Source organism: Gymnodraco acuticeps, unplaced genomic scaffold (genome assembly GCF_902827175.1).
Source record: "Gymnodraco acuticeps unplaced genomic scaffold, fGymAcu1.1, whole genome shotgun sequence".
Classification (NCBI taxonomy): Eukaryota; Metazoa; Chordata; class Actinopteri; order Perciformes; family Bathydraconidae; genus Gymnodraco; species Gymnodraco acuticeps.
In genome coordinates this window covers 2,113,272-2,126,830 of record NW_022991216.1, presented here as the reverse complement: position 1 = coordinate 2,126,830, position 13,559 = coordinate 2,113,272, and the positions used below count along the sequence as shown (strand labels likewise).

Genomic DNA, 13,559 nt, shown 5'->3' with positions numbered 1-13,559 from the left:
CCGCTACTGACACGATAGCAGCCATTTAGTGCACATATGTGTAATTAAACCCATGATATCAAAATCTCACTCCAGCCAGGTACCCAAAGTTGGCAACCCTGTCTTTTCTACTTCATGCTATCTGCACAAATGGTTGACATTCAACATTAAAAAGACCAGGCAGTTCAGAGAGAATCAAAGGAAGGCAGGCAGGCAGCTTTGCATGACATTCTTCTGGACGTGTTTCATTGTGGTGATAGTGAGGGTAGTCAATCCTTTTGTTGACAAGACAGTAGTGAAGGCCATCTTGGTGACGTGTGTTGTTCTGCTAGACCGGAGATGTAGTTTATTCAGCGTTTCACACAAACAAATGTGTAACTTCACAGTTTTACGACAAACATTTTTTTTTTTGACTTGCAAAATTATCTTTTAAATTGACAAACATCATATGTGTAATTCGTAGCACAATTCAAACGGGGTCGAAAGATAATCTTTCTCTCTCCATTGACTTCAATACATAATTTTTTCAAAATAAGGTCCCATGGAGGTCCACCGGAAGGGGAGGGACTTCGCCACTCTATTGTTCTGAATGAGAGATAAACCTCTTACATGTGAACGTTTTGTGGAAGAACCGTAACAGATATCTGTGAAATTTCAAAACGTGAAACATGTCAAGGAAGTTGAGTATCTGAAGTGTAATGTTTGTGTACTTTCGGGTTAATAATGTGGCCTTTTTGGCAGTTTAACTAAAGGTGTGCGGCTGCTACCGTGAGGAAATATCAGCCTGAAATTACAATGGGCCTTTAATGGAGGAATGTTGAATGTTGAATGTTTTTGTCACTTCATGCCCTCGAGGCATTTTGTTTAATTATTTGTCATTTTTCAAGCTACGAGATGTTTTCCTACGTTTGTCATGAAAAATTATGTTTCAGGAATGTAGGGTTTGGGAATTATGGCAGTTTAAAAAAAAAATATGAAGGCAAATTTCAAGATTTCCTACCCTCTATCTGTGACCTCACGCACTCTAGTTAATGTTAAAATCTGAAGAAAACCTCTTTAACAAGGTCTGAACAATGTTTAATATTTCTAAAAGTGAGAATCAGATTTAAAAGTTGTTTTACACAAATAATGCCAGAAAGATGTGTCACATTTTAAAGTTGGAATGAGGTTTCTGAGTGAAAGTATGAATGAACAGTTAGCAGTTGAAGTCGCATGAAGATTTTTTGAAGTCTGAAGATTTTCTCCATTGACTTCAATGTTAAAAATTTGATGAATTATGGGATGTATCTCTAATTATGAAAGTTATGAATGAGAAAAGTAATAGCCATCGATTCCCGACCGAGCTGAACGTTTTGATGTTTGAACGGAGTTTCTGCGATGTTCAATGCGAGAGGAGAAGAGGGCCAAAGTCCTGGCGGAATAATAATAATAAACTTTTTGTGCGTAGAATAACATTTAGTGGGAATGCTGTATCAGCATTCCAACTAAATGAAGGAAACATCTTGTCGCCAGAATATCTAGAAATGTGTTAACCTTTAACACCACTTTGCTCATTAAATGACTCATTGGTCTATAACGGGCTAATGTGCATTTACACGATAACGCAAACGGTTGTATCCGCAACTTTTCTCTTTCGTTTAGCCCGTTCGTTCACACAAGGCCGTAACGGAAACGCGGAAACGGACCCCGCAAATGATAACGGGTCCCAAGGTGGATAGATCTGCAACCGGAACGCTCTGGGGGGGTGGGAGAAACGGCTCCGTGTGTACGCCCTATACGATAATTTTCCTGATAACGATGAGCCATAGCCCCGCCTCTCCCCACCTCTGCTGCTCACTGCTGCTCACTGCTGTAGCATGGTCAGTAGCTACTGTCAGTAGCTACTGCTACTGACCATTCTACAGTTAGTGCAAAATCTACAACTCCTCTACCACAACCACCAGCAACAAGTGGACATGGAGAATTACATGAACTACATGTTGCTAAATCCACCACGGAGAATAAACAGAAGGGCAACCATGCTCAGGGGTCTTCTTCGCTGCTTTTGGTGTATTTTATGGCAGAAGTTACTACGCCACTTACAGGCCCGGCATATGTACTACAGCGTCTCCAGCGCTTTCGAGCGGTCTCGGGCAGAAGTACAGCGCCACTTACAGGCCCCGCATGTACTACAGCATTTCCAGTGGTCTCGTGTGAACGAACACGTTAAATGAGCCGAATGCGTGTGAACGGAAGACTCTTTTGAAAATGAATTTGGTGCGTAAACGTTCCCGTGTAAATGGGGTATCAATAAATGTAAATACACCCACAGCCCTTACATTTGAATACTTTCAGAAATATTAGAATCATACACATAGTTTGAAAACGGGTCTCTTTTCCAAATGTTTTATTTCTGCCTTCAGATATGTTGCCTTTAGAGTGCATGTTCATGCCACACTTATTTCTGTGAAAATGTTTAACATTTAACACAAGAAGCTGCATTACTAGGGGATTGCAATGATCTGTTGTTCACCTATTTGATCCAGGCTTGAATATCTCAACTGATGGATTATCTTGAAATTTGTAACAATTTTCAAAAATGTATAATCCTAGTAACTGACAGATACCAATCCCATCAACCAGAGCTATATTGTCTGTGAAGTGCTAATTAGCATGCTTGCACGCTTATACAAGACATTATGGCAGGTTAACCTTAAGCATGTTAGCATTGTCACTGTCAGCATGTAGTACATATGCTAGCGTGGCTAACATGTGTTTCTTTTCAATTTCACATCCTATCAATACTAAATAATGGTGGTGATGAAGACCAGCAGGCGATCACATGACATATTTCTTATAACACAGCCCTAAGGCTTTTGTGTGTTGAAAAGTTGAAGTAGCCAACAGTAACCCGGTGTGAATATCAGGAGGGGGAATGGGTGTGTGTGGGGGGATGGGGGGTCTGCTGTCACTTTTGTGGAGAAATGCCTTGCTTGACAAATGTCTAGCCAAGGCCGGCAGCAGAAACATGAGAGTACTGTTCTTTGGCAGGAAGGAGGGAGGGACGTGGGAAAAGGCAAGGAGACATCTCTACACCGCTTCGTCCTACTGTAACATACCTTTACCTTTGTAGTTTTAGCATGTTTTCATGCTACTTAAACACATGGAACTTAAACACATGGAAACTTGCTGGAAGTACACTAGTTACTTATAATATTTATGCGTTAAATGTGCCTTTATGCCCTTAATATGCTACATACATTTGTTTTTATGCTGAACATTAGAATAAACAGAGTGTTTTTGCTGGATCAATATTGAAATACAGTAGGCTAGCAAAATGCACATTTCCCGACATAAAACAGTAATGGTCATCCACTGCACTGCTGCAGAATGAAGCCTAAGTACCCAGCAAACTGCAGCTAATGCTTTAAAGCTGGAGTGTGGTAGTGGGGCCCGGCCCGGCCCCGCGGTTTTTGGTCAACCGCAACATGGCCTCTGATTGGCTGGATGTGAGGCAGGAATTCAGGCTCTCTGAGGTCTAAGCCCCACCTCCTTCTCCTCCTCCCGGCCCCGAGCGCTGGAGCACGATGGCATTCCCTCTGTGTGCACACACACAGTCTCTCTCCCATTCTCCTATGAAAGGGGGCTGTAGAGTAGGGAGTTCCAGACATTTGACGAGACAGATCAAGGAAGTGAGAGAATAGCAACAAAAGACAAAGAGAGTACTCTCCTGCCCTCTGTTTGTGTGTGTGGGTGAGATTTCTTTTTTTCTCTCGCACTGTGATCCTAAGAAGGGGGAGGACCTGAACCCTGCTAAGAGTCAATACCCCTGCAGGAGTCCACAGGACCATACACACTTACTCACTCACACACACACTTACACACACACACACACACACACACACACACACACACACACACACACACGCATACTTGCTACTGCAGCCTGAATGAGCTCAAAGCAGAAGGAGAAGCAGAGCGAGGAAGCAGGAGTGTGAGAGAGGGGAGGAGGAATCTCTGGAGTTACTACTTGTTGCTTTTCTGTGTGGATTGAGGATGGTATTTCTTCTGCTTTCCCTGCGGCAGTGGGACCTTGTCTGAGGTGAGCGCTTGCATTTCACTTCCTAATTTCTCTGGTTGATAACGCTGTGAGAAAAAAAGGAGTTTAAGTTGTGTGAGCTTTTCTGTGGGATTGCTCTCTTGGTGGAATGGCGGAGGGGGGTTGGAAGAGAGGAGGAGGTGTGGAGGAAGGCTTTTCACGTGCCGCGGAGCAACATTATCACACTCATCTGTCAGAGAAAGAAGCAAATTAGGGGATGAAAGAATCTTATATGAAGGGTACTAATGTGGGGGAAAGAGGAAACAAAGAGTTGTAACGTGTGATTCACAGCTCTGTTACATGTGGGACAGCAGAGGAGGAGAACATAAAACTCTTTAGACTTCTGTATATTTATTTGGTCTTTGTTGACAGGACCATGCATCTTGTATTCCTTTCATACATGTTTGTGTCTGTGTGTGTGCTGGAGGAGTTTTCCAATTCCACCATACAAAGCTAGAAGGTAGTGCTTAACCACTTGAGCAGAGTGTAGCCCTCATTTATCAGCTCTTGCTTGATTACAGTGTTTTCTCTGACTCTACCACAGATAGCAGCTCACTTGAGTGTGCAGCCTCATCATCATTCCTCCACCAACATGTGTTTACATGCTGCCCTCTATAACCCACACAAAGAAGTGTCAACAAGTTTGTGTCATGTTGCTCTTTTTGACAGGGACGTCAACATCTGTAGTGAGTTAAACATGTGTGTTAATTATCTGACCTTTCTGGATAAAGTATCAGTTAAAGTAAATGTTTGTGGTAAACTTTTACATATCCCAGATTCAAGTAGAGTTCGGAGACGCTTACGTTTTTTTTGTCAGTAGTAGTGCAGTGTGTCCGGGCGTGGGGCGGGCATTGTTGTCCTATTATTAGAGCAAGCGGGCCGCCCAGCAGCTGTGAGGAAGGAAGTAGACTCGGAGCAGCCGGAGAAGAGGGATTACTGGGAACACTGAGCGGGAATTATGGGCAGACTGGAATGGCATTCCTATGGTGGCAGAGGCAGTGAGGGAAGATGAGTGAGCCGACGCAGCAGACAGGGATCAGTGTGGATCATAAGAAAAGACCTAGAGGTCAACCGTGATCTGCACTGAACACAGATGACATGTGTCCAACACATGGATGGCTCGGCTGCTGATTTATGGACAATGATTTTAAAGGGTGCAAGAAATATATGCATTTTTTAAATGTATTTAATCTTTCTTCTTCATTATTACTAGATAACACTGAAACAAATCCAGGCAGAATTTCAAATATTATTTGAGTTTACAATGACGTAAAACGGATGAAAGCAGCAAATCTAAGTAAAGCTGAAACCAGTGATTCGTGAGCGATTCATCGTTTTAAAAATATTTGATTAATTTTCAGGCACCCAACTAATCCTCTCATTGTTTTTTCTTAATTTTTAACTGCTATACACTTCTTAAATAATAATAATAATAATTGGCACATCTACTGAAACAACTGATTCTTAAATAATGACTGATTTTGTGTATGTTTTCCTGCTTTTGTTAACTTTTAAAATAGCTGACTTATTTTCATGCAACCAACTTATCGCCTCATTGTTAGTACTTTAGAATTTGTCTCTAACCTGTACCACCTCTCTAGAATGACTATATTTCATTACAGACTCCAGTGACACTGTAATAGCTGGCAATTTAAGTTTGAATAAAGGGTGATAAATAAAATAGGACCCATCTGTCATTGAGTGTGCTTACTCACTCTTTGCAGCTCTTTATCTGCAGCAGCGCAGAGCGGAAGCTGACAGGGTATTCTCAGCAGTGAAAGTGGAAGCAGATAGTGATTACTCTGTGATTGACTGCTGGGATAAACTGCTGCTCAAGAGATAATGGCATCCCAGAATGACTCGCATATCTCTGCTATCTCTGCCTTTCTCCACTTGTAAATCTCAGGTGTGTATTCCAGAGAAATACACTTGCTCACTGCTTTTAGATAAGTACGACAACAAGGGCTTTGTCATCTGGAAGTCTTTGGACTTTTTTGCATTTCTTTTTCATGTTGGATCTTTAAAGTTATTTATCACTTCCCCATTACCTGGAGTGTTGATACAGGCTGAGATGTGTTGAAAGAGAAATGACCTTTTAAGTCTAAACTTCCAGAGGAATTTCGTAGCTGTCTGAAACTGTACTGCAATGACAATGAAGTTAAATCTAATCTAATTAACGCAAACATAACAACTGAGAAAATATTTGAGATAACGAACTTGTTTAGATACTTTTATATTTATTGTGAAATCAAAGATTACCTTCAGGCTGCATTTCTTTCTGATGGGGTGACTTCTATTTGAATTAGAGGTGTATCTGTTACTAATATATCTGTTAAATAATCAAGAAAACATGGAACTTTTAAGAGTTTAAAACGTGTTGAAATGCTAGTGAGATTTTATTCTGTAACATATTTTTTTGTGTGAGTTTGACATAGTTTTCTGCCTTTTAATATCAAAGTCTTCGTTCCCTCCTCACAAACACCTTACTGTGGCTTCCAGGCGTTTAGTGCCACAGGACCTGCCCTCATTCCCACCACTCTCTTCCCAGCTTTCCTCCTCCCTCCAGCTCTCTGAAGATCAGCTTTGTAATTAGTTAGCGCCATAAATCACCGACAACAGAGGGGATTCTGATGCATGTTTGACACCAATGAACTGGGTGGTTTCACTTTGTATGTGGGTTTTGGGGAGAAGAAGGGGGTAGGCTGGTGGTTTGTTGGCATAACGTACAATTATCCATGTGCCTCGCTCGCAGGTACCTGGTGCACTCTGTGATCATGTTTGAGAGAAATGATGTTTCTTTTAGATTGCATGTTTGGGCATGTGTCTGCAGCTAGATTGTGTACACAGGCACTCATTGCTTTTTAATATGTAAGTTAATCATTTCATTGTTCTCTGGCCTGCAGAGTACTAATGAGGACTGTGGAAATGTATTTACTGTGTGTTTGTTATGGCAATTAGGTGCTTAACATCTGAATTTAGGGCTGAAAAACCAGGGCTATTGTGGATCTAAATTGTTTGTTTTGCTTTCCCTAAACACTCCTTAAAGACAATAATTAACCCCAGTGCTCACTTCTGAGGGAACACACACACACGTACGCTCGGTAACACACTTTGTGGAAAGATTACTAAATTACATTCTTCATTGCATTTAATAAGTAGCTCTGCAAAGTTGAGGCAGTTTGAGGCTCCTTCACAAACATTCCCTGTCGTTGGCTTGTCAATAGCACCGTTTTGAAATAAGATATTGCAACAGCCCTCCTTCTGCGTGGGTGTGCATGTATATGTAGGTTACTGCAGGTGTGTACAAGTATGAACAACACTACTCTTCATGCAATATTAATATGTTCATATATTGACTCTCACTATTATTATCCAGCTGGAGTCCATATGTTTATTACTGTAGTCTGTGGCCCCTCTCAGCAGATGTGGCCCTCAGCAACAGGCCTAACCCTGACTGAGCTCTTTCCCCCTCACACCCTCCACTCAGCTGCCGGTTTAACGGATGTTCGGCTCACGGTGTGTCTGCTTGTATTCATGTAGGCTTACAGTTTGAATAGACACAATGCAGTGTCAGCGTGCTGTCTGCCACCAGGCTGCATGCAGATGTAGTTACAGTCAATGCTTCAATGCAGTATTGATGACTTGATAGAAAAATCTGTAAAATCAGTATAGCAGGGTAAACTGTTGACAACTGACACTTTTAGGAGTTTCTTTTTTAGATGTATTATTTAGGTTGTGGAACTCCATCCAAATTGTAATTATTTGAATGTAACTTAAGGCTTTGAATCAGTAATTGCGTTTATAACCCGGTACAAATACTACAGTATAGTAAAATACAGTTTTCATTAATGTCGCAGTAGTTGTTTCATTAGCTTTTGCCGTAAGTACTTTGCCGCACTTAGTTCCCAGCACTTATTACCCCCATGAAACTAAGAGCAGATCGCGTTCACACTGGAATAAGTCCCCTGAGGGAAGATTACGCAAATGAAGCCGCTGACGTCACTTCTTCTTCTGCTTTGGGTTTACTGGCAGGCCGCAAACAACTTCACGGCGTATACTGCCGCCCGAAGTCCCCGGAGTTGGGGACTGGCTTCAGAGTAAATCGCCAGAACGCCGACACCTCCTCATCTCCACCGCTCCCATGTTTTCTTTTGTGTTGCCATAAGTTAGTCTCTCTCCGTTGGTGCGCTGGGCTAATGCTAATAATGCTAATGCCAGCAAACACAATGGCGGCTTCACAAAACTTTTCCGAGTGTTACGGGGCGTGGTTTGCAATTCGCCCAGCCAATCAGAAATTGGAACTTTTTTCTCCCCAGGAAAGTACCTGCTCTCTAGCAGTCACTAAAGAGGTGGGAAAAGTTCTCATGAAATAAGTTCTCTTTTTGGTGTGAACGCAAAATCCCAGGAACTATCGGAACTAAACGGGAAAAGTACTCCGGTGTGAAAGCGACTCTTGTTAGCCTTTTATTCTGCAGCTCTGACATTTCTCCCTACGACATTAGTTTTTTTCTTGAAGCTTAAATAGTCTTATTTAATGAAACCTGAGGTGTACAACACCAAAGAAAGGATGCAGAGAGTTGCATTTAAAATGTTAAATGTCACAGAAATAACTGGTATATCAGTTAGGGATGGTCATTTTAAGTCATTTTCATGTATAACTTTATATGTTGAACAAATACTAACATCCAATTTAAATAAAGCAGTGTGTACGTTATAGATGAAGGCCATGAGTCATATCTCATTTTATAATTATTGCGGCTTTTACAGCACTTTTGCTATGCCATTATTGGAAACCTTCTGGGATGTAAATCTCCCACGCAGAGATGATGTTCTGTGAGTCTGCATTTATGTAAAGGTGTGACATTTGTGTGTGTGCAGCTATCTTGTTTGCCAAAGCACTGTGGTGTTGATTCACAGGAGCACGACCACCCACTGAGCCTTCAATGAGCCAGGAGAAAACACAGCAAATATCTCAGCTCCCAGCCTGTGCTTCCAGCAGCGCTACATCACTAGTTTAACAGTTTAGTAGTGTGCACTCTGCACATGCAACCTTTGATGAGTAGACAAGTTGTTCTAAGGGTAATATCTATTACAGATGTATATATGTGTGTATGGATGTTCGCTGTCAAACTTCCTCTTGTTTGTTTTGTTTCAAAATAATTGTTGCTAAGGATTCACGAACTGGTTTGCTCAGTTTATTTAAGTTTACACATTTGAGGGGGCAAAATTAAGCCTTTTTAAAAGTGTTTGAATATAGAGATAATTAGACTTTGTGCAAGAATCGAGATGTAAGTGTTTTTACTTTGCTCTTTAACTTGTTAAAAAGTCTCTCTCTCTATCGCTCAATCGTTGTGCTGCGTTAGAGAACACAACAGACCATATAACCATCAACCTAGCACAGCAAATGGAGACATCTCTTTTTAATTGCTGTCTGTGAGCTTCAGTACAGTCTGCTAAATCTCATCATAAAAATGTTCAGTTTTGTGACTGTAATTTACCTTTTATATGTGTCTCAATGTCTTTCATTTGAGAGAAATAGGCCTGGAAAGCTCTTGAGAAGCCCTTCAATTCACCAAAGTGTGGGAACCCAATTCTGTGTTTATGTGACCTGTATGACAGCTCACAGCAGGGTGTAGTAGAACAACACTGTTGTGTTTACTAGACAAACACGAAAGCAACACAAAGACATGAAGCACATCATTTCTGTCAGTTTGGATTACTTTACTTTCACACCAAGTTGTTGGGAATCTGGGAATATATCTACTTTCCTACAAAGTCTGAAAAAAGGACCTGACAGTTGAAAACCTTTCAGCCATATACCATAACCCACTTTATTTGGAGTTAAAACAGAAAGTGAATAATACTCTCCTATTTCGTGCACTCACATGTTGTTGGAGGTAAACTTAAAATCTAAAACTTATTTAGCATTCTAAATAAGTTTGACTGACCTGGGTGTAAACCTTTCTCATGGTGTGACTGAAGGTGTTGTTTTGCCTTGTCTGACTTCTTTGAAGAGATACAATCAGGTCCCAAAAATAAGACTCAATGTGCCCACTCTTTTGTATTCCTCTTCTCTTCCTTCTTTTCAATCTGCCTTGACATTGATGTGCATTTAAACAGTCTTTCATCGCAGTCCCAGACAGACTGGTAACCAATCAAATGTGTGCAGATATAAAAAGCCCATCACTGCTCATTGCCCCTGGCTGTCAGAACAAAATGAAACTTGTCTTGCAGAGCACATTCTGTTTGCATGCAGCACTCGTCTGCACGCTCTGAGAACACGCAGGCAACTCGAGGTGTTGACCCCTGGAAAAGCCAGCGTGGACATTACTTTTACACGGCTCTACAGCGATGACGTTTTACAATGCTGAAGTTCTCCTGCTGTCTGAGCTCACCTTTGACTGGTTGTCTAATTCATGAGGCAGCACAGTGAGAAGCTCCCTGATTTGAGATGAACTTGTCTCATGTCACTCAGCTTACAAAAACAAGACATCACGAAACAAGACATTTACAAAACATATGAAATGTATTACAAGGATTTCATGGTTGCTATGGTATTCAGCAAGGGGATTCAGAATACATTGTAATTTATAGTCATTGCTCAAAATCAACCAAAAGACACATGCTGATCCTAAGAGAGACTCACTAATATGATAACTGAACACATAATAATAATAATCATTTAAATTTCATGGACAGTCATATTTTTTTTCTCCACATATAGTTCATGAGAACATTAATGATGTATTATATTATTTTTCTAACACGTGAGAGGATGTCTTGATAGAGAGATCATTTGGGTCTTTTGCAGTGGGGTCAAATGAGGTACTCAAACACTGACTAAGGTACCTAATAGTACTATCCCTTTAAGATACATTCACTCACAATGTTGTTTTAACACACCTTTCATGATGGATTATTGCACTTAGAGAGATATCAATTCAAGTCCTCTGTTTATCAGTTCTTTCTCAGTTTATCTTACAATGTTCTCTCACACACACACACACACACACACACACACACACACACACACGCACACGCACACTGGGCCGTGGGAGTGAGAGAAATCATGTTGATGATGTAAGACGGTGGTCTGACGTTCTGAGACAAAACAGAAAACAGGAAAGGGGGGGAAATGAATTCCACTCCCAAAGGCTCCCCTTCCCTCCCATCGCACATCACTTCCTGTCACATAACTCTCTATTTGGACCCCACACACACACACACACACACACACACACACACACACACACACACACACACACACACACACACACACACACACACACATCCTTAAGACTATTTTGATGACAAGTTAATCATATTTCAGTGGAAATGGAGGATTCAAATACATGTCTCCTCCACAATTGATGTTAACGTGTGTAGACAAGTATACAGATATACAATATAGTTTGAAAGGTGTTAACCAATGCAACATCTGGTGGAGACTGCACTGTCTGATACTTGTTCCCCTCCTGCGTCCTGCCCTCGATCGCTCTGAACACACACACACACACACACACACACACACACACACACACACACACACACACACACACACACACACACACACACACACACACACACACACACACACACACACACAGACACACAGTTGTTCCCTTTATCATCGAGGCTGAACCATTATGAAAGAGAGATACAGTCCCTTTTTTAAAGTGTATAAAGCTATTAAAATACAGAATTGCAAAGCTGCCCTCTGGCCTCGCTTACTAATATCTCTTCCACAGAAGGACATCCACACAAACACACCCACAATGTGTCTGTGCATGTGTGTCGGAGAGAGAGAAACTGGGAGATTGCTGTTTATAGCTTGATGTGGATTCCCATGATGGATCAAGTGTTGTTGACTACACTTAAACACCATGTTGATTTGTACATTTACTTTATTTCAAGTACCGTTTTTCTCCTTGCTTGTATGAGTCTGTCTGTGTGTCTTTGTCCAAGTGTGTGTATTTGTGTCTGTGTTGTTAGCAGATTCCCATTGTTCGACTTATCTATGGTGTGGCATGCGGAAAGCAGCTGAAATCAGAAGGCTTGTTGCCATGACAGGACATTTAAAAAGGTGTAGCTCACCTCGAACAGCCGTTAAAACGTTACGGTTTTTCCAAACTGAGTTTAGCTCCTCCTTGTCTTTTCTCTTTACTTGTTCCTCTCAAAGGTTTTCTGTTCCTACTACTGTATCTGACAGATATAAAGGAGCCATGCTGTTTTCTGAGCTGGCCCTTCACACTGAACAAATACCAACTAAAAATAGAGCCAGACCAACTGTTATGGTGCCAGGAATTAATTAGGCCTCAGTGATTTTCTGCTACTACTTCAAAGTCATTTTGGGGAATTGTATTGACTTTCTATTGAGGCATTATGGTTTATAAATAGGCTGCTGCATACATTGATTCAGTTTCTCGTTGTACACACCATCAGTTGGGACAAAACACAACTGAAATAATGTTCTGAAAGGCTTTTATTGTGTAGGAACTGTAAGAAGTGTTGAGATGCATAGAGGATTGGTTTTACAACCTGAGGAAGGAATTTACTTTAACACATTGGGCAATTTGCAGTGAGTAAGCAGCTGTTTGAACTGTAACAAGACTCACACTCTTCAACCAGTAGCTAACATGCTCACACTGACAATGCTAACATGTTGCTATTAAGTTCTATAGCCTAATGCTAACCATGTCAACCAGCTAAGTTAAGCAATTGAACATGCTAGAAATAGGAGCAGCCGTCATTAATATAGGAATACTATAAGCTATCAACATAAAACAGCAATGTCTAAATTGATGAGGAACTGCAATATAAAACATTGAACGCAACACAGTTTGTAGTATTTTTCTTCATTCTTTCACCTATCTTATACAGTCTCATGTTGGCCCTGTAGTTCTCTTCCTGCTGTGATTGTTTTATTGAACACACATCAAAAGGATGAATGACTGTATGTGAGGCTCTGGGGGACAATCAGGGGTGAAATTGGGCCGGAGCAGCAGCTCCTCCTCCTGACATCTAAATCTCTCTCTGTCAGAGATCAGCTCCCTCTCCTGCAATAACACAGCGCTGCAAACCTGGCTTGAAACATCTGCTTTCAGACAGCCTCATACTGACCAAACACGTGTAGAATCTAGACTGCTGTTCTTTTACTTTGTTGTAATAAAATGTGGCCATCACTCAGCAGCAGGATCGACACGGTGGTCTCCAAACGAGCGGTAACAACATCATACATTATTCAAATGTTCATGTAGGGCGTTGCGATCTTACAGTGGACTTAATATTCTAAATGCAGTCTATTCCAAGTTGAATGCAATGTGGGGAATCATTGTGAACAAATCAGGCATTGAGTCCAGCTTGAGATTAAGCAACATTTTCTTTGCACATGGAATATATGTTTTTCATGGTTAGTAATCTTTGCAAAAAAAGACAACCATGTGCAGCTGTAAATGTATTTAGGTAAAGGCTTCCTGTGTGTATATATATATATTAGTGTGTT

The 13,559-nt window shown here is 41.1% G+C and overlaps 1 protein-coding gene across 14 annotated transcripts in view; it reads left to right on the top strand.

Moving 5' to 3' along the window:
* The window catches only part of LOC117561490 (disabled homolog 2-interacting protein-like), a 232,662-nt gene that overhangs the window by 62,306 nt on the left and 156,797 nt on the right, over window positions 1-13,559 (top strand). For 2 of the 14 annotated variants that reach the window (XM_034238961.1, XM_034238960.1), the window contains exon 1: window positions 3,668-4,060. The exons of the other annotated variants lie outside the window; for them this stretch is intronic. The gene's annotated coding sequence lies outside the window, so the exon portion shown is untranslated. Of the gene's footprint in view, window positions 1-3,667; window positions 4,061-13,559 lie in introns of those variants that run through there. 14 annotated transcript variants of the gene reach the window in all.